Genomic DNA, 21,443 nt, shown 5'->3' with positions numbered 1-21,443 from the left:
TTCTGGGGATTTCCCATACGCTGATGACGAAACCGACATCTAAAATTCAGTATAGAATAAAAGTACAACGGAAACTGGGGGGAACAGGGGGAAGAGGGGAAAAAATTTAAAAATACAGGGTAGGGGTAGAAAGCAGTTTGAAATATGTTTTCTGGGGTCTTTCTATCTGCTGATCCCGAAACTGGCATCTAAAATGAAATAAAGAACATGAGCCCCACCATAACGGGGGAAAAGGGGGAAAGAGGGGAAGAAAAGGGACAATTGAAGTCAGGGGTAGAAATCAGTTTGAAATGTGTTTTCTGGGGTTTTCCTATCTTCTGATCACGAAACTGACACCTAAAATGAAGGAAAGAAAACGAGAACCATGAAAACCGAACAAAACTGGAGGAAATAACGGAAAAGGGGGAAGGGAAGCCTGACTCCTGAGCCAGCTGCTAATGGCTAATAAGTAGGCCTATGGACAAAATATCTCGCTTAAATATCAAACTTTTACTTTCTTGAATCATAGACATTTCTTACAACCATTTGAATTACTAAACATAAAGAAAACAATTGCTTGGCAGTGATCACAGTATAAAACTTCCGCTATTATAGGTAAAATTTGTACTTTCGAAGGCAATATCGTTGAATAAAAAACTAAAAAAAGAACTTCAGTAACTATAGGTAAAATCTGCACTTTTTAAGGCAGTAGAGTTGACTTGAAAAACACAACATTGATGTCACTTGTCGGGCTCCTCGTCTTCGACAATCTCGTTGTCCCTGTTCAAACAGTTGATACCCTGACATTCTCTGCACACGAACGTACACGCTAATCCATTTTTCATGCAGCTGCATCGCGAGTTCTCGCAGCCTGTCATACAGTTGCATGTCACGACACTCAAAAGAGTCTGAGGTGCGGGCAACAAATCGGTCATCACAGGTGAGTCTTTATGGTCTCTGAGGACCCAACCCCAGTCAGCTGGGTCGAGGTCAGCTGGTTCCCCTTTCCAACGGGACACCTGGAGGCGCACTCGCTGGGAGTGGAATGAAGGTGCAGCTTCGGTTGGCGGAAGCCTTTCAGGCTTAACAAACGCCTTAGTATTTGACGAAGAAACTTTTTCCAAGAAAATTCGATGTCGCAGCTTCGTGAGATCTTCGTTTGGTCGTGCTTTATACAAGTTGAGGAGAAGATATATACTCGCTTTCACAATTTCATCTTTAGACGATGATTCATCCAGAAACACTTCGCATTTTTTTCTGAACACTTCGCTCTTCTTCAAAAGAGGTAGCACAGCTTGCTTTCCAAGTCCAAAAACTCGTGAGGTCGTATCACATCCCAAGAGTGCGTGCCCTACCAGAAGTAGCCTGGATACTTCCCCCATTTTTTTTAACTTCGTTGAGGCACCAGAACCGTGTTATCGCTTCTTTTGCGTTCGTTGACGATTCGAAGTAAAGTGTTTTTGCATTAGGAGGGAGTGATACAAGAGTAGAATCAGAAGGTCAGTGTCGTTGCCAAGAACTATTGTTTCAGAGTTTTCTGCTTTCGTTACGGCAGTTGTCACGATTAGATAGTCAGCATCATCCTTCGTATGGACGACATCAAATCCATTGGCTCTGAGTTTTTCTCCGATGTAGCTTATAATTTGCTGTTTGTTCTGAGAGTTGCTAAAAAACTCTTCCTTCTTTTTCTGGAGCTTCATCCCTAAACTTAAATCGATCACTTGATGCTGGCTTCCATTACACCTTCGGTTGTGGGTAGCATCTTTTGTGGTTGGACCAGCGCTGTATCCATCGAAGACTACAGTAGGGAAGGTACAGCGTCGAGTAACGAAACTAACACAGCTGTCACAGATTGAATCATAAGTATCACCAATCTTCCCAGGAACTTGCTGAAGCAGCCAACCTCCGTCAACTACAGTGACACGATCTGACACTGGCAGGTGGTGAATCGAGTCCGTTTCCGCTTCTTTCCATATTGCTTTCGCTAGTGCATGTTTGTCTGGCTGACGCATTATGCCAGAATTCTCAAACAAAGCGGGCGGATAACTGCACAGTTCGTAAAGTAGAGTTTCTGCCATGTCATTTTCAGATGTATGGGCAGCAGTCGAAAGACGTTGAAAAAGCAGTCCAGGGTCGATATGCAAAATCTCGCCATCTATCCTTATGTTCCCATCGGATGCCAGTGTAACAACTTTGTCTTTCTTCCTGAATGAAAAACTTTCGATGGATTGGCCATCCATGCGCTGGAGGATCAGCTCACCTACAGCTTTAGCATCCTCTGCATTGACGCGTTTTTGGGCAATCAGCCCGGAAACTATACTTCTAAGCTCTGTGGAACTAGTGAAAGGACAGTTCTCTAGAAGGAATTCAAGAAACGTCAGTAGATCCTTAGTATCTCTCTTTATTCGTGCTGCGGTTGCAGTAACGTGCTGTTCTCTAGAACTGTGCTCTAGGCCCGTCAGTTTCTGCATTAGATCATTCACTGAAGCGAGTACTGGCATAGACATTGTCCATATGTTTCTCTGAAGCTCAGTCATCCCTTTTCCTCTTGTCGGCGAGGAATACGGAATAAAATGATTTCAGTATGTTTCCGTATTTCTTTCTCGAGTTTTTTTTTTTGCCTTTTCCGAACCTATGGGGTAGCCGAACCTCTATAGGTCTTCTGTATTAACATTTGTAAACATTTCCACCTGCTTTCTATCCCTACCCTGTATAATTCCCTTTTTCCCCTCCCTCCCCCCATTTCCCCGTTTTATGTTAATCAATTTTTTTATATCCTTTTAGTTCTCAATTTCGTAATCACCAGATAGGAATACCCCAGAAAATATCTTTCAAACTGCTTTCTACCCCTACCCTGTATTCTTCTCTTTTCTCCCCTCTTTCCCCTGTTCCGCCGTTTTCCTTAGTTCTCTTTTTCTATACTGAATTTTAGATGTCAATTTTGTAATCAGCGTATGTGAAAACCTCAGAAAACTCACTTTAAACTATTTTCTGGGCATGTTCGGCATTTTTCCCATTTTCCCCCGCATTTCCCCCTTTTCCCCGGTTTTTTGGGTACTCGCCCCACTCGGACTTATGGGGACTTTTAGTATGTTGTACAGAATTTTTTTTCTGATCGTTTTGGTACCATTTTCGTTTATATTGCAATTTTGTCCGGGTTCGACACTTTTTTGAGCTAAAAGTCCTGGACTATTTAGTATCACTTGAAATGAAGATCAAATAAGACATAATATGAACTCTGGAAATCCGATTATTTCTCTCTATACAAGAGTGAATTTCAAGCTAGGATAAAAATTCTAAGGCTAGTCTATAGTCCTAATACTATCAAGATGGTCTTACTTCGAACTTGTGCATAAACTAATCATGACATATCCTTTTAAGAACCAAAACGAGAGCCAGTCATTGAACTGAGCCATTGTGCAGAAGTGATACTAAATTAAACGTAAAAAATAAAGAAAATCCTAAAATGGATTGTTGCTTTATCTTAAAAGGGATTGATCCTAAAAGGGGTTGAAAATATTTTGATTCTATAAAAAGTGTCCTTAATTAGTTCTAAAACATCTATTGTTTTATTGTTTAAAAAAAATAGAGTTGTAAGAAAGTCAAACTTTAGCGTAAAGAGCGAGGCATTGAGGAAGGGGCAGCCCCTTTCATAAACGGAACAACTTCTGTTCGTTTTAAGTTTTAACGTCGTTCCTTATTTTCAGTTAAAAAAAACTTGTTTTTTTTTATTTAATTTTTGAACGTTTTTGAATTAATGCAGCTTTGATTTTGGCTCACCGAACATGAATAATTAAAACAAAATTTGAATATAAATTTTACTTTTGTTTGGTTAAATGGCTTTCTCGAAACTTGTTTAATTTTATTTACGAACGTTTTTATTAGTAATAAATATACGTAACTTACGAATTAACTTACGTAACGAACTTCTATATTCATATATTTTTTTAATACGTATATTAGGGGGTTCGCCCCCTTGTCAATACCTTACTCTTTGAACTTTAGTTTGAATTTTGTTCCAATTCTGTAAAAATGACTCCTTAATCACAAAGGCCGTTAATTAGAATAAATAGCCCTTATAAAAGTACTAAAAAATCTTTGGCTTAAAGAGCGAGGTATTGACTAGGGGTGAACCCAATTATATACATAATATTTTCTGTTCGTTTTAAGTTTTGATGTTGCTACTTGCTTTCAGTTGAAAAACTTGTTTTTTTTTATTTAATTTCTGATCGTTTTTTTAAATAATGCTGGGAGGTCCGGCTCCCCCTTCATAGTAATTTCCCTTCCCCCATAAAAACTTCCTTCGTGGAAAGATCCTCCCACATAACCTCCGAACCCCCTCCCCCACTACCAGAAAGTATGGAAGTATTATAGGAAGTATGAACTTCATGCAAGGGAGTAAAGAGTGAAGCTATTAGCAGAGGAGAATCGAGACAGCTTCGGGGGGCCTGAACATGTGATAAGCTGCCCAAGTCGAAATATCAATAACTGTCATATGACAGAGTCAAGCAATAGCCCCATAGTGACTAAAATTACTTTGATGGAAATAAGTTCAGTTTCTGGATTTTTCGTTTATGACTAACTTAAGTACTACTTTACTACTAGCGTACTTTACTTACTGCAAATACTATACCTCTTCGTTAAAGGCTTCATGAGCCCACTGGAAGCACAACTAGGCTACTTGAAGATTAAACCAACTATTACGTTGTATCGCTAAAGAAATGAAAACATATGACTCTGTTGCGAAATTAAATAAAACAAAACAAGTTTTTTCAACTGAGAGTAAGGAGCAACATTAAAAATTAGAACGAACAGAAGTTATTACGTATATGAGGGGGTTCGCCCCTTAGTCAATACCTCGCTTTTTAAGCTAAAGTTCGAATTTGGTTCCAATTTTTTAAGAATGACCGCTGAATTACAAAGACCGTTTAATTATAGTAAATAGCTCTTTTGAAAGTACTAAAAAAATTTTGCGTAAAGAGCGAGGTATTGACTAGGGATCGAACCCCATCATATACGCAATAATTTCTGTTTGTTTTAAGTTTTAATGTTGCTCCTTACTTTCAGTTGATAAAACATGTTTTTTCGTTTAACTTCTAATCGTTTTTAAATAATGGCGGGAAATGCGGCGCCCCGTCATAGAAATGTCGCTTCCCCTATGCAAATATCATCCATGGAAAGATCCACCCAAGTAATCCCCTCCCCCGACCACCCACCAGAAATAATCCCTCCTGACGTTTGTATACTTCCCAACAACCAATATTACACGGAAACACTGGGCAAAGTTCATAACTTGCAGCCCTTCCCACGGGGACTCTGGGGAATTAAGTCATCCTCAAAGACATAGCTATTAGATTTTCGACTATGCTGAACAAAATGGCTATCTTAAAATTTTCATCGGGTGACTTTGGGAAAAAAGTCAGCGTGGGAGGGGTCCTAGTTGACCTCAAATTTTTTTGTCACTTAGAAAGGGCACTATAACTTTTAATTTTCGTTCAAATGAGCCCTCACGCGATATTCTAGGACCTCTTGATCGATACGATCACCCTTGTGAAAAAAAATAATAAATAAACACGCATCCTTTATCTTTCTTCTTTATATTTCTTCTGGCAAAAAATACAAAATTCTACATTTTTGCAGATAGGAGCTTGACACCTCTGCAATAGGGTTTTCTGATACGCTGAACCTGATGGTGTGATTTTCATTAAGATTCTATCACTTTTAGGGGGGTGCTTCCCCTTTTTTTCGAAAATACGGCAAATTTTTTCAGGCTCGTAACTCTTGATAGGTAAGACTAAACTTGATGAAAATTATATATTTGAAATCAGCATAAGAATCCGATTCTTTTGATATACCTATTTTTAGCGATTCGTTCACTATTTTTATACTTTTCTATTTTTAGATTTTCGTTTATCGTTTTTTACAGTTTCGGTTACTATTGAGCTGGGTCGCTCCTTACCCATAGTTCATTACCAAGAACTGTCTCATCTCCCGGTCTTTACAGGATAAATGACCGTTGCTGAAAGTAAACTAATAAAGAAAACAGCTTCTCAAATGACAAAATTTCTTTTACTTTCATTAAAAAAGATAATAAATAATTTAGTTCCATTTTCATATCATATTACTAGATGACATTATCCCCTACGAGATGACATTTCCACATCTTCTCAAAGTAAATTAATCCCCCCACACTTTACGTTAATTTTTCATTTAAGTATAAGAATTCTTTGATAATGAGAATTACTCATGCGAAGTATTACCCCGCTCGCCTAAAAAATTTTATGAGAGGTATGAGAATGAAACGCTAAAATTGTTTTCAAGACATGATTTCGTAATTTTTCAAGGAATTCAAGAATTCATTGGACCATTCTGAGGAAACACTTTCTCCCCTTTATTGTTTGGGCAGGAAATCATCTGAATATGATCTTTACTTCAAACTAAGATAATTTTTGCAACAAAAGAAGAGCTATTACCCCCTCAGCATCCACATTCCCCATTTAGTTCAATCCAAATATTTTCTTCCAGATGATGGGTTTTTAAGGGGTAAATCCTTTTCAATATTGATCTATAGTACATGGTGGAAAGTCGGACATCTTGAATAGTTAGCACTAAAATCTCTTTATGTGACTTCAGCCCCCCCCCCCCCATCCGAATGATGTCCACAGACCTTAAACCAATAATTGGGTTAAACTTTGTCAAATTGTGACACCTTCAGCATAGACGTTCTATATATTAACTGAACATTTTGTATGGACTTCATACATGCTTTGGGGCAAATGTGCCACCGCAAGGTAGTATGGTATATGGTGGTATTAAATAATAAAAAAAAGTTTTTCCACTGAAACTAAGAAGGAACATTAAAATATAAAATGAACAGAAATTATTCCGTACATGAGAGGGGCTACCCCTTCCTCAACCCTCGCTCGTAAGCTAAAATCTTAAAGTTCTTTAAAAATACTTATCATTCAAATTCAAGAGCCTATGTCTTTCAAAAGTATCTCTTGAAGAATTGTTGCAAAATTCAGACTTTAGCGTAAAATGATGCTCATTTTCAGTTAGAGGCACTCATCTGGTCTAAATAGAAACGTATCTTTTGTTACGTGTAAAAGTAAATGCCTATATATTACATACTGATAATTATGAGTCTGTCATATGAAATAATAAATTTATATAATAAACAGAGAAAATGATTCCACAGAAGTTCTTGCAACATTAGAAAAATCCGGAAAATAGCTAAAAACCTGCATAAAAAATGGCGCAGTTCAAAAGCTGTTGTTTCTGTTCTTTTAAGACTAAATGAAGTTCTGGAGCACTCTATTAACACCATTACCTTGTTTCTTTGTAAGGAAGTTGTAGCTGATAAGTCTGCAACAGCCAAGAGCCTTGGAAAAATATTTTAGCTTTCAATAGACTGGCTTTCAATAGACCGTTCACTGTCCATCAACGATAAAAATAAAGATTTGGTACCTATACGCTGAAAGAAATGTTTAGAAGTGTTTCAAATCTACTGGGGTATTTCCAAGAAATCTCCTAAGAATCGGGAGGGAGAATACTCACTAGATTACCAGGAAGGTCGGATTGGTGGCCTGTGAAAACGATGGCTAACTTCAAAAGCTGTTGTTTCTCTTGCTGACTCAATTATGTTTTCTTCTGAATTCAAACAAGTTATATTTATCAGTTTCACAGAAAAAGCTTAGGAAAAGCACGAGTGCAGCAAATGGGGAGGAAAAAGTCTCCTGGACTTGGATTATACTGATGATTTAAGCATCCTAGATGATAGTGTGAGCAAAATGAATGAAGTTTTAGAGGTTTTGCGAGTTCAGGGTGCTAGAATTGGTTTGAAAATTAATGTTAGGAAGACTAAGTCACTAAGGCTAGGAATAAGTGAAGATAAACAGGGGATATTGGGTAATGAAAAGATTGATCAGGTGGGCAGCTTCACTTACCTTGGTAGTATTATTAGTAAAGATGGTGGGAGCAGTGAAGATGTTGAAAATAGAATAGCCAAGGCTCAGGGTGTTTTTTCACAGTTAAAAAAAGTCTGGAAGAATAGGAAGATAAGTCTGCAAACCAACATTAGAATATTAGAAGCTACAGTGATGACAGTAATCAAATATGGCTCTGAGGCATGGGCGTTCCGAAAAGCGGATGAAGATTTGCTAGATGTTTTCCAGAGAAATTACTTAAGGATTGTGCTGGGTACCCGGCTGACTGACCGTATTTCAATCAATAGGCTATACGAAAAATGTGGCTCAATACCACTCTCCTGGGCCATAATGAAAGACAAGTTGAGATGGTTAGGGCGCAGTGTGCGTATGAAGGATGATATATTGCCAAAGAGTGTCCTTTTCGGCCAACCGTCAAGGGCTAAACGGAAAACAGGTCGTCATCGTCTGGGGTGAGAGGACGTCAGAAAAAAATATTTAAATGAAATGGGAACTTCATGGGCGGGCGTAAAAATGGAGGCTTTGAATAGATTGGGAGGGAGGAGGAGCGTGCGTCACTGTGTTGGCATCAGGTGGCTTGGTGCTGCGGTAAGTTGTTAGTAGTAGTAGTAGTATTAACTACTTATACTTTTAATGTAATTGATGTAACTAGGTAGCTGAATGGTTAAGTTTAAACATTTATCCCTTGCATAAAACATCATATTTTCCATGAGACCATGTGAAAATAATTATTTTTACCTAAGATTTAGATAATCAAAATGCACCTTTTCCTGCTGTTGAAAAATGTGTGAAAACCCTTTCTTTTTGCAAGGAAACTGAAACCGATTGGCCTTCAAACAGCCAAGAGAAAGAAAGTAGAAAACAATTGGGCTTACAGTAGACTAGTAACCATTTCCTGGTCATCTATTACAAAAAATCTATTCATGGAGAAGTGGGGTTCGTAGAAAGCTTTAAAACCCATCAGGATTCTTCAACCAAAAACAAGGACCCTAAGAGAGAAAAATTTGTTAAATTAATTACCATGAAGTTCGAGGAGGTAACCCTAAAATAATGATTGCCTTTTATATTACATCAGACCCTCTGTCCGCTTGAGCACATTCTGATCCAAGAACGTACACGAAGTCTATTTATGGAGGGGGGGGGGGTATAAAAAAGGTTAGAATTAGATGACTTGACATTGAAATTATCGGAAATTTTGACGAAACATTATCATTATGAACTTCTAGGCGGAACTTTTTATAATACCGCTAATCACTTGAAATTTGTTTTCACTCACGGAGACCTTTCCAGTGGAGGGGGTCAAGGCCATAAAACTTTTTCATGGGATAAATGCTATTCCTGCCTGAAAAATGTAAAAGTTTCTGAATACTTTCAAATTTTTTCCTGTTCATATTCTCTCAGGATCCCAGAGGGAAGGAGGAGGCAAATGCCTAGTAATTCTGTTCCTAGGGGTACACACGCCCACCAAATAAAGCACTCCAAAAATTTAAATCAATCAAACTAGTTTGATTTGCATTTGAATAGTTATAAATTGACCGAATAATCGGTCCTGGTTTTATCACACCCCCCCCCCCCCATATCCTTACATAATGCTTTTAAAACATCAAGGAAAACGTAAATAAAATTAACATGTCAGTATAACATAACGACAAGAATCAGTGGTTTTATATCTTTTTTTTTTATTGGGCTTGAATTTGGTTTTCTTTTTTACCTACTTTGAATACCTTAATTTAAATTGTTAAGTAAGGGATTCACCAAAGTGAAGACGTTTAAAAGTAAGACTTTTACGATTTTCTTGAAACTTTTTATTAAATAGTCGGCTTTTTACGAGCCATAAGAATGCAGGCTCTATATCAACCAGGAAAATTTGATTTGCAATATCATCTGCCAGATCGTAAAAATGTCATCGGTTGAAATCTGAAGTGGAATCGGCCTGTCTCGTAAACTAAAAAGAAGAATTGTTTGCCCACTGTGGTGACACTGTGATTCGCTTACTTTATTTGCTCAATCCGGGCAACCAGCAATTTTAGTGTTGTACAGCAATTGTATTTGCAGATCCCAATTTGGACTCTCGGAATCAATAGTCTTACTACGGAGCAAGATTGACAAATTGGGCTATTAGAATATGCACGGCAATTGAAATTTTGTAGAAATGGAAATATAGACACTTAAAGTAAAAAAAGCAATATGAAAGAATGAATTGTATCAAAATTTAAACAGATTTTAATCAGCCAGAGGCCGTTTGGCCTTACCCCCTAAATCTTTCACAATATTGCGCCATTATTTTTTCATTTTCTCCAAATTCGGGTTCCCTCAAAAATACATTTTGGCATAAATAGCTGCTCTGAGGTTAAAGGAAAATTATTGCTTCTAGTCTTTTGGAATTCGATTCTACAATTTATCAGGTAATTGGATTTGAATATGAATATATTTACCCAGCTCTACACAGCGGGTTTTGCTGATTGTCTATGCTTGTTCTACAGAAATTTCCACTGACCTCCCCCTCTCCCCTAACAGCAATTGGGGAATAAGGAAAAGTCAGGGGTCATTTCCTCCCTGTTTTTTTGCCTCCTCCTAGATTTCGAAAAACACCTTTCTTTGGTATTTTCACTGAAAATATCCTTTTTTGGCATTTTCACAAAAAAGATTACCTCCCCCCAGCCTTTAGGAAAATACATTTACCATATAAATCGCTATCAACTACGTAAAAAAAAAAAAGAAAAAGAAAAAAAGGCACAACCTCCTTCAACTTGGTGCAACTCCTAAAATAAAAAACCAAACTATAACTAATTATCACCGTTCTCTCACTATCACCCTCACACAACCACAATAAAAAATAACCAAAATACAACTGATAGACCACTCAAGAGAAAATCGCTAAGAAATATTATACTCACCAAAACACATAGATTTTACCCTACTCCTAAAACTACCAATATCTTTTTCAACTAATAACCGTAATCTTCAATATCACTGTCTAGTATCAGAGGCAACTCTCGGGTGTTGCCTGTAGTAAAGAGCCATAAGCCTTTAGTTAGCCCAGAGCCATTTCATATTGAAGAGATGGTTGTAGAAGCTGTAGAGGGAACTCGTTCGATTGGAAATTTAAAGTCGTAGTAACCTTTTAATAATAAAGGGATCGTAGGTCAACTATTCCCTCACCTATCATTATTTTCTAACACCCTCCCCAGTGCCTTCCAAACATATTGGATCAAAATTTTGAGATATTATTAGTAGTATCCATGTATAAGGTCCAAATTACACATGGAATTACACAAGTTTGGGGCATGGATATGTGTGCAGTTTGAGGAGCACATTGCAAAAGACCTATTACTACGAACGGTACATGTCTTACCAGACGGGTTTCTGAGGCAACACCCATTTTCTGGTTCATTCATAGGTGTATAGAATCTACACAAGAATCTGTGTGTAGTTAACAACTAATGTTTTTGAAAAGGGTAATTACTTGTAGCTTCAATAGCCTAATTAAACTTCCTTTGGTTAAGAATGCGTCACGGGTAATTAAAGAATGAGGAATGGAATGTATCAACTATAGAAAGAATAGGCACAGACACGTAATAGATTTGACGCCTACAAGAGACCTTGGTACAGAGTGTTCAATAGCTTAATGAGCTTTATATAAAAATGCGGATTTCAGTCGTATGGGAAAATAATCATGTTTTTTATATCATTTTGCGTAAAATCTAACTCAATTTGCGAAAAAAAGTAAAGCATTTGCGAATTGGACTCTATGAATGATCTTAATTGGTAATTGAATAATAGGAGTGAGACTGATCTTATTTGGTGATCAGATTGTATGAAGGTGGTAAAAAAGGGTTAAACTAATTACCAGTTAAGGTAAGCCCGAAGGGGTTGTTAACTCAGGCCATTTATTATAAATTTGGAAGAGTATCAATCTATGGAAATGGTTGACGATGATAAAAAGACCTTGTGAGTTGACCTAGCTTTACTTCCCCGATGTTTTCTGTGTAATAGACAAAGACCTTTTGAACAATGTTGTCATTATAAAATATGCTCTAACATTATAGTATACTAAAAAGTTGATACTAATAGAGATGTAGATGCCAGTAAATGAATTTTAATAAAGAAATTCAGAACAATCTTTAGAAATCCTTGGAAATCAAGTAGTGAGGTGATTATGAGTATGAACCATCAAGGACCGTAAGTATCATTGACCCTAATCAACAAGGCCCTCAACCCCCCAAAGGTCCCCATACCCCCAACCTCCAAGGAGCAACCTCCCCCCAATTTTTTGACCCCCCTCTACCCCATTTTTTTTTACTTTGGTTTTAAGTTTTTTTTACTTCGGGATTATTCAACTTTTTTTATGTATCTTAAAATGACATGAAATTTGCTTATGGCTCTAACAATTGTACTCTGTGCTTGCTCAGAGGTGCGATGCGGCTTTCCCACTGGTACTTTACTGTCGGTTATTGACACTATCTAGTTTATTGCATATATAAAATCAGTATTTTTTACGCAGTCGAAGGACAGACACATAACTAATATCTCTATGAAAGTGAATATGAAAAATGTTAATAAAGTGTGTTCCCATGATAGTGTTATTGTAGCATTGAATGCTGACAAGGAGAAGTATTTAAACTATGAAATAAGTACATGTGGTATCGGAAACGTATGGGTGCATTGTCATGAAAGAAAGGATTTAAATTTCTTTGGAGTACCAAACAATTCAACTCTTATGATGGTGGATATGCGAGATTGAGATCTCCGGAGATGATTGCACTCAAAGAGAATGCCAACATAAAAATAATAGTTGATGAAGAGGTGCATCTTCTTGCTAGTGCTTGTGGTATCATGTTACCCAGTATTACACCATATCGTCAGCTTTCGGGTATTTGCATTGAAATGAAAGCAAAGAGGAAAAGAAAGGCCTACTCTTCTACTAATATCATAAACCATATCTTGTCTACGTGCCGGAACTGTTACCTGTATAAAAATAATGTGATAATAGACAGTGAAATTGCCAGAAAAATCAAAATGCATTGGCAGAAAATTTCACTAAGGAATATAAAGATGAATCGATGAAAAACAAAGTACCAGGAAACGTTACTACCATTGATCAAACAGTCAATGAACCAAATAATACAAAAGACGAAAAGCAGATGGAGCCTGTCGATGACACACCTTTGAAAATTGTGTATGATCCAAAATGGAATAATGATTATTCTACTGATTACGAAATAAGAGAAGATAACACACACACACACACACACACACACACACACACACACACACACACACACACAAACAAAGAAAGACACAAAACCCCACAAAAAAACACACACAAAAAAACAAAAAAAAAAAAAAAAAAAAACAAAAAAACAAATACACAAACCAAAAACCACACAAAAAAACCCAAACAAAAAAAAAAAAACAAACACACACAAACAAAAAAAAGAAACTACACACACACAAAAACACACACACACAAACACAAACACACATACAGACACACACACACACACACACACACACAAACACACACACACACACACACACACACACACACACACACACACACACACACACACACACACACACACACACACACACACACACACACACACACACACACACACACACACACAAACACTTTCTTGAACTCACCTCTTGGATACACAATGCAGAAATTTCATTCAAGAAATTATGAAAAAATTGTAAGTAAGTAACAAAATCTTTATTGAATTCGCCTCCTGGATACACAATACCGACATTTCATTCAAGAAATGATGACAAAATTCTAAGTAAGTAACAAACTCTTTCCTGAATTCGCCGTTTGAATGCACAATACAGAAATTTAATTCAGGAAATTATGACAAAAATTGTAAACAAAATCTTTCTTGAATTCGTTTCCTGGACATACAATACGGTAATTTCATTCAAGAAATTATGAATAAAATTGGAAACAAACTCTTTCTTGATTTATCCTCAAGGATACACAATGCAGACATTTCATTTCAAGAAATTATAAAAAAAATTGTGAGTGGCGCGCGCCAATCTAAGTGAACCTAATTTAAAACACCTTTTTGCATATCTCTCTCACTATGAGTGTGTGTAGTTTGTTACTTACTTACAATTTTTTCATGATTTCATGATTGAAAATCTGTAATTTGTATCCGTGAGGTGAATTCAAGAAAGAGTTTGTTACCTACTTACAATTTTTTCATAATTTCTTGAATGAGATGTCTGTATTGTGTATCCACGAGGTGAATTCAAGAAAGAGTTTGTTACTTACTTACATTTTTTCATAATTTCTTGAATGAAATGTCTGTAATGTGTATTCAAGAGGTGAATTCAAGAAGGAGTTTGTTACTTAATTACAATTTTTAATAATTTCTTGAATGAAAATTCTGTATTGTGTATCCATGAGGCAAATCCACGAAAGAGTTTGTTACTTACTTACAATTTTTTCATAATTTCTTGGATGAAATTTCCGTATTGTGTATCCTTGAGTAGAAACCAAGAAACAGTTTACTACTTACTTACAATTTTTGTTTATAATTTCTTGAAATCAAATCTCTGTATTTTGTATCCAAGAGGCGAATTAAGGAAAGTGTTTGTTACTTACTTACAATTTTTTCATAATTTCCTGAATGAAAATTCTGTATTGTGTATCCATGAGGCAAATTCAAGAAAGAGTTTGTTACTTACTTACAATTTTTCATAATTTCTTGAATGAAATTTCCGTATTGTGTATCCTTGAGGAGAAACCACGAAACAGTTTGTTACTTACTTACAATTTTTTTTTATAATTTCTTGAAATGAAATTTCTGTATTGTGTATCCAAGAGGCGAATTCAGGAAAGAGTTTTTTTACAAATTTTTTCATAATTTTGTGATTGAAATTACCGTATTGTATGTCCAGGAAACGAATTCAAGAAAGAGTTTGTTTACAATTTTTTCGTAATTTCTTGAATAAAATTTCTGTATTGTGCATTCAAACAGCAAATTCAGGAAAGAGTTTGTTACTTACTTAGAATTTTGTCATTATTTCTTGAATGAAATGTCTGTACTGTGTATCAAGGAGGCGAATTCAAGAAAGAATTGGTTACTTGCTTACAGTTTTTTCATAATTTCTTGAATGAAATTTTTGCATTGTGTATCCAAGAGGTGAGTTCAAGAGAGAGTTTGTTACTTACTTACAATTTCTCATAATTTCTTGAATGAAATTTCCCTAATGTGCATCCAAGAGGTGAAAACAATAAAGAGTTTGTTACTTACTTACGATTTTTCATAACTTCTTGAAAGAAATTTCTCTAATGTGTATCCAAGAGGTGAAACAATAAAAAGTTTGCTGCTTACTTATATTTTTGTTTTATAATTTTCTGAATGAAAAGTACGTCTTTTTTATCTTTAAGGAGGATCTCAGGGAGAGATTGCTACTTACTTGTAATTTTTTTCATAAGTTCTTGAGTGAAATTTCCATGTTGTGTATCCAAGAGGTGAATTCAAGAAAGAGTTTGTTTACTATTTTTTTCATAATTTCCCGAATTAAATTTCTGTATCGTGCATTCAAACGGTGAATTCAAGAAGGAGTTTGTTACTTACTTAGAATTTTGTCATAATTTGTTGAATTAAATTACCATATTGTGTATCCAAGAGGTGAATTCAAGAAAGAGTTTTTTATGATTTTCTGAATTAAATTTCTGTATTGTACATTCAAACGGCGAATTCAAGAAAGTGTTTGTTATACTTAAATGAAATGTCTTGAATGAAATATCTGTATTGTGTATCGAAAACATGAAATCAATAGAACGTTTGTTACTTACAATTTTTTTTATAATTTCTTGAATGAAATGTCTGACTTTTTTATCCGAAATGCGATGTCAAGAAGGAGCTTGTTGCTTAATTCCAATTTTTTTTCATAGGTTATTTAGGGAACTTTACATATAGACCACTCAGTAGGTAAATTCAGTAACGAGCTTTATTACCATTTTTTTCATAATTTTATCAATTAAATTTCTGGATTGTAAATTAAAATGGCAAATTCGGAAAAGAGTTTGTTACTCACTTATAATTTGTCAAAATTTCTTGAGTGAAACGTCTGCATTGTGCATCTAAAAGGTGAATTCGAGAAAGAATTTGTTCCTTTACCTTAAATTATATGTTAATTTCTTGAATTAAACTATCGCATAATGTTACATAAAGGTGATTTTAAGTACATGTCTATTACTTACTTACAATTTTTCATAGTTTATTGAATAAAATTCCCGTATTGTGTATCCAAGAGGTGAAAACAATTAATAGTTTGTTACTTACTTGCGATTTTTTCATAATTTCTTGAATGAAATATCTGTATTGTGTCCAAGAAGAGAATTCAAGAGAGTTTGCTTAACATTTTTTTTTTAATTTCTTGAATGAAATGTCTGTATTGTGTATCCAGGAGGAGAATTCAAGAAAGAGTTTGTTACTTACTTACAATTTTTTTCATAATTTCTTGAGTGAAATTGCTGTATTGTGTGTCCAGGAAGAGAATTCAAGAAAGAGTTTTTTTACAATTTTGTTTCATAATTTCCTGAATTAAATTTCTGATTTGTGCATCCAAACGGCGAATTCAAGAAATTTTTTGTTGCTTACTTACAATTTTTTCATAATTTCTTGAATGAAATATTCGCATTGTGTATCCAAGAGGTGAAATCAATAAAGAGTTTGTTAGTTACTTCCAGTTTTTTAATAATTTCATGAACGAAATTTCCGTATTGTGTTTCCAAGAAGTAAATTCAGGGAAGCCATTGTTACTTACTTTCAATTTCTTCATAATTTAATGAAATGAATAAAATTCTTCTAAAGAATAAAGACGGGTTAAGCTTAAAGATATTTATTGCTTTAATACTTTAACAGGTTTTTTGAGAAAAAATGCATTTACATATAAATTGTCCTTAAAATTCACTCTTAAATAGCCACAAATGAGGATCATATAAAAAAGAAGAGTTTCTACCATGTCTTATGCATATATCGCGATTAGGTATGTCCCTCGGTATCCACTGAGCGAATCGCCTAACCTCGTATTTGGGACGGTGATAAGCCCCTTCAAATTTAGGACACTGAAATTCTTCTAGATTGAAAAGTGGAATCCTAGGGTCACACTTTTAAATTAAAACTTTATCTGTAGGTACATTACCCTTTACGTAGAGTGCTTCAACCCCGAAAAAGCTGCAAATTTCACTGACTTCCTCCTGAACATTTCTCAGTTCCTGACCACTATTATTAAGTGGTGTAATCACTCTATCGTAGAATCCCAGTCTGTTTATACGATGTAATGTAGTACTCCACTTGCTTCTCCCAGTGCCTGTCTTTTCCAGTTTGTATGTCTGAATCTATAGTCGCACTCTTTTTGCCTGTGTGTGTGTGTGTTGTGTGTTTGTGTGTGTGTGTGTGTGTGTGTGTGTGTGTGTGTGTGTGTGTGTGTGTGTGTGTGTGTGTGTGTGTGTGTGTGTGTGTGTGTGTGTGTGTGTGTGTGTGTGTGTGTGTGTGTGTGTGTGTGTGTGTGTGTGTGTGTGTGTGTGTGTGTGTGTGTGTGTGTGTGTGTGTGTGTGTGTGTGTGTGTGTGTGTGTGTGTGTGTGTGTGTGTGTGTGTGTGTGTGTGTGTGTGTGTGTGTGTGTGTGTGTGTGTGTGTGTGTGTGTGTGTGTGTGTGTGTGTGTGTGTGTGTGTGTGTGTGTGTGTGTGTGTGTGTGTGTGTGTGTGTGTGTGTGTGTGTGTGTGTGTGTGTGTGTGTGTGTGTGTGTGTGTGTGTGTGTGTGTGTGTGTGTGTGTGTGTGTGTGTGTGTGTGTGTGTGTGTGTGTGTGTGTGTGTGTGTGTGTGTGTGTGTGTGTGTGTGTGTGTGTGTGTGTGTGTGTGTGTGTGTGTGTGTGTGTGTGTGTGTGTGTGTGTGTGTGTGTGTGTGTGTGTGTGTGTGTGTGTGTGTGTGTGTGTGTGTGTGTGTGTGTGTGTGTGTGTGTGTGTGTGTGTGTGTGTGTGTGTGTGTGTGTGTGTGTGTGTGTGTGTGTGTGTGTGTGTGTGTGTGTGTGTGTGTGTGTGTGTGTGTGTGTGTGTGTGTGTGTGTGTGTGTGTGTGTGTGTGTGTGTGTGTGTGTGTATGTGTTTATGTGTGTATGTATGTTTGTGTATTTTTATGTGTGTATGTGTGTTTTTGTGTTAGTTACTGTATGAGTGAGATTGTGAGTTAGAGAGTTATAGATTGAGAGAGACAGAGAGATTGTTTGTGAGAGTTTGATATAGAGAGTGTTTGTTTGTTTGTGTGTCTCTGTGTGTATGTGTGCGGATGTTTGCTTCTGCCAGTAATTGTCTTTGTCGGTTTGTATTTGTATGTGTTTTTGTTTCTATTAAAAGCTCTATGAATCTGCTAGCGTACCCTAATAGATAACATATTTTTAATGAAATAATGACATGCAGGATATTGATATAATTATATGGTAGATACATTATTATACGTTATTAATATCAATGAACAACTTTGGACATTTTGAATCTGTTCCATTAAATGGTTCACCATGTTCTCTCTTGATACTATAGCTATTGTCTTCTCTTAGTTCGTAATCAGTAAAATAATCATTATTCCATTTTGAGTTATACACAATTTTAACAGGTGTGTCATCGACAGGCTCAGTATGCTTTTCGTCTTTGGTATTATTTGGTTCATTGACTGTTTGATCAATGGTAGTAACGTTTGCCGGTACTTTGTTTTTCATCGATTCATCATTGTATTCCTTAGTGATATTTTCGGCCAATGCCCGTTTTATTTTTTTTGACGATTTCACTGTCTATTATCAAATTTTTTTATACAAGTAACACTTCCGGCACGTAGACAAGATATGGTTTATGATATTAGTAGAAGAGTAGGCCTTTCTTTTCGTCTTTGCTTTCATTTGAATACTAATACCCAAAAGCTGACGATATGGTTTAACACTGGGTAACATGTTACCACAAACACTAGCAAGAAGATGCCCTTCTTAATCAAGTATTATTTTTATATTGGCATTCTCTTTGAGTGCAATCATCTCCGGGGATCTCAATCTCGTATATACACAATCATAAGAGTTGAATTTTTTGGTACTTCAGAGAAATTTAATTCCTCACTGTCATGACAATGCATGCAAACGTTTCCAATAGTTTTACCACTTGTACTTATTTCATAGTTTAAATACTTCTCCTTCTCAGCATTCAATGCTACAATAACACCATCATGTGAACACAATTTCTTAAAATGTTTCATCTTCACTTCATTATAGACATTAGCTATGTGTTTATCGTTCCACTGTGTAAAAAATACTGGTTTAATACATGCAATAAACAAGGTAGTGTCGATAACCGGCCATAGAGTACCAATGGGAAAGCCGCATCGTGTCTCTGATCAAGAATAGAGTACAATTGTTAGAGCCATAAGCATATTTCATGTCATTTTCGAAGTAGAAAAAAAAACTTTAAAAAAAGTATAAAAAATGGGGGGAGGGAAAAAATTTGGGGGGGGGGGATGGGCCCCCTGGGAGGTTGGGGGTATGGGGACCTTTGGGGGGTTGAGGTCCTTGGTGATTAGGGTCAATGATGCTTACGGTCCTTGATGGTTCATACTCATAATCACCTCACTACTTGATTTCCAAGGATTTCTAAGGATTGTTCTGAATTTCTTTATTAAAATTCTTTTCTTGCCATCTATATCTCTATTAGTATCAACTTTTTAGTATACTATAATGTTAGAGCATATTTTATAATGACAACACTCTTCAAATGGTATTTGTGTATTATACAGAAGACATCGGAGAACTAAAGATAGGTCAACTCACAAGGTATTTTTATCATCGTCAACCATTTCTAGAGATTGATACTCTTCCAAATTTATAATAAATGGCCTGAGTTAACAACACCTTCGGGCTTACCTTAACTGGTAATTAGTTTAACCCTTTTTTACCACCTTCATACAATCCGATCACCAATTAAGATAATTCTCACTCCTGTTATTCAATCACAAATTAAGATCATTCATAGAGTCCAGTTCGCAAATGCTATGCTGTTTTTCGCAAATTGAGTTAGCTTTTACGCAAAATGATATAAAAAACATGATTATTTTCCCAAACGACTGAAATCCACATTTTCATATAAAGCTCATTAAGCTATTGAACACCTTGTACCAAGGTCTCTTGTAGGCGTCAAATCTATTACGTATCTGCGGAAATTCTTTGTATAGTTGAAACATTCCATTCCTCATTCTTTAATTACCCGTGAAGCATTCTTAATCAACGGAAGTTTAATTTGGCTATTGAACCTACAAGTAATTACCCTTTTCAAAAACATTAGTTGTTAACTACACACAGATTCTTGTGAAATCCCCTATACATCTATGAATGAACCAGAAAATGGGTGTTGCCTCAGAAACCCGTCTGGTAAGACATGTATCGTTCATAGTAATAGGTCTTTTGCAATGTTCACGTCAAACTGCACACATATCCATGCCCCAGGCTTGTGTAATTCCATGTGTAATCGGACCTCATACATGGATACTACTAGTATTTTGCTCAGAATAGTCAGACGGTCAAAGAAATGGGCCTCCTGGGATAACAAGGCCCCTACAGATCCCCGGGTAAAGGCGGTAAATAATGTAAATTGATAATTATTTAAACATATGTTTTACAAATGAAAGGGGGAGGGGTCTTGCCATATCTCAGGGACAGCTAAAGGAATTAAATTTAAACTTCCAGGGAATATTGAGGGTGGTGTTGATCTAAATGAAAAGATATTAGGTGCAACCAGGCTGTTAAAAGGGCGTATCTGCGAAATCTTACCCTCTGGATTTTTTCACCCCTTAGATTAAAAGAAAAAAATTTATGGTATTTTCGTTGAAAACACCCTTTTTTCAATTTTCATAAATAAAATTGCCAAAGCCCTAGATTTGGAACAACACATGTTGCCCTCCCCCAAACATTTTCATGAATTGGTGCCACAGCCTCCCTCATATTTGTGCTTTGCGTCTACGTAATACTGTTTAACTGTTAATATCAGGGACAATGCTCTATCGTTCTGTAGTAAAGAGCCATAAGCCACCAATGTTTTTGTTTCTCCCAGAGCCACTTGAGAGGGAAGAGGTGGTCGTAGAAGCTACGGAGGGGGCTCATTCGATTTGAGATTCAAAGTTATGGTGTCCTTTTCGGAGTCAAAAGCAATTGGAGATCAACCAGCCCAGCCCACTCCCTCGACCTTATTTTTTGACACCCCTTAACGACCAAGGACTTTTGATGAAATTTTTTTGATAGCTAATTTGTTCAAAATGGCGAAAAGGTCCGGTCAACATTCCCCCTCGTCAACGTGACCCCTGCAGGCCGTGGAGTAAAGGACATAAATAGTAAAACTTGGCAATTGTTTAAATATGTGTTTTGTGATGGAAAGGGGCTCTTGCAATATCTTGCAATATGTGTTTTGTGATGGCTCTTGCAATATCTCTTGATTGGCTAAGGGTCTTAAATTCAAATGTTCAGGAAATGTAG

The sequence above is a fragment of the Artemia sp. Qi Xiang Cuo genome, chromosome 17, assembly GCF_049724085.1.
Source record: "Artemia sp. Qi Xiang Cuo chromosome 17, ASM4972408v1, whole genome shotgun sequence".
Taxonomy (NCBI): domain Eukaryota; kingdom Metazoa; phylum Arthropoda; class Branchiopoda; order Anostraca; family Artemiidae; genus Artemia; species Artemia sp. Qi Xiang Cuo.
The sequence above is the reverse complement of the archived record's forward strand: the minus strand, read 5'-3'. Positions refer to the sequence as shown.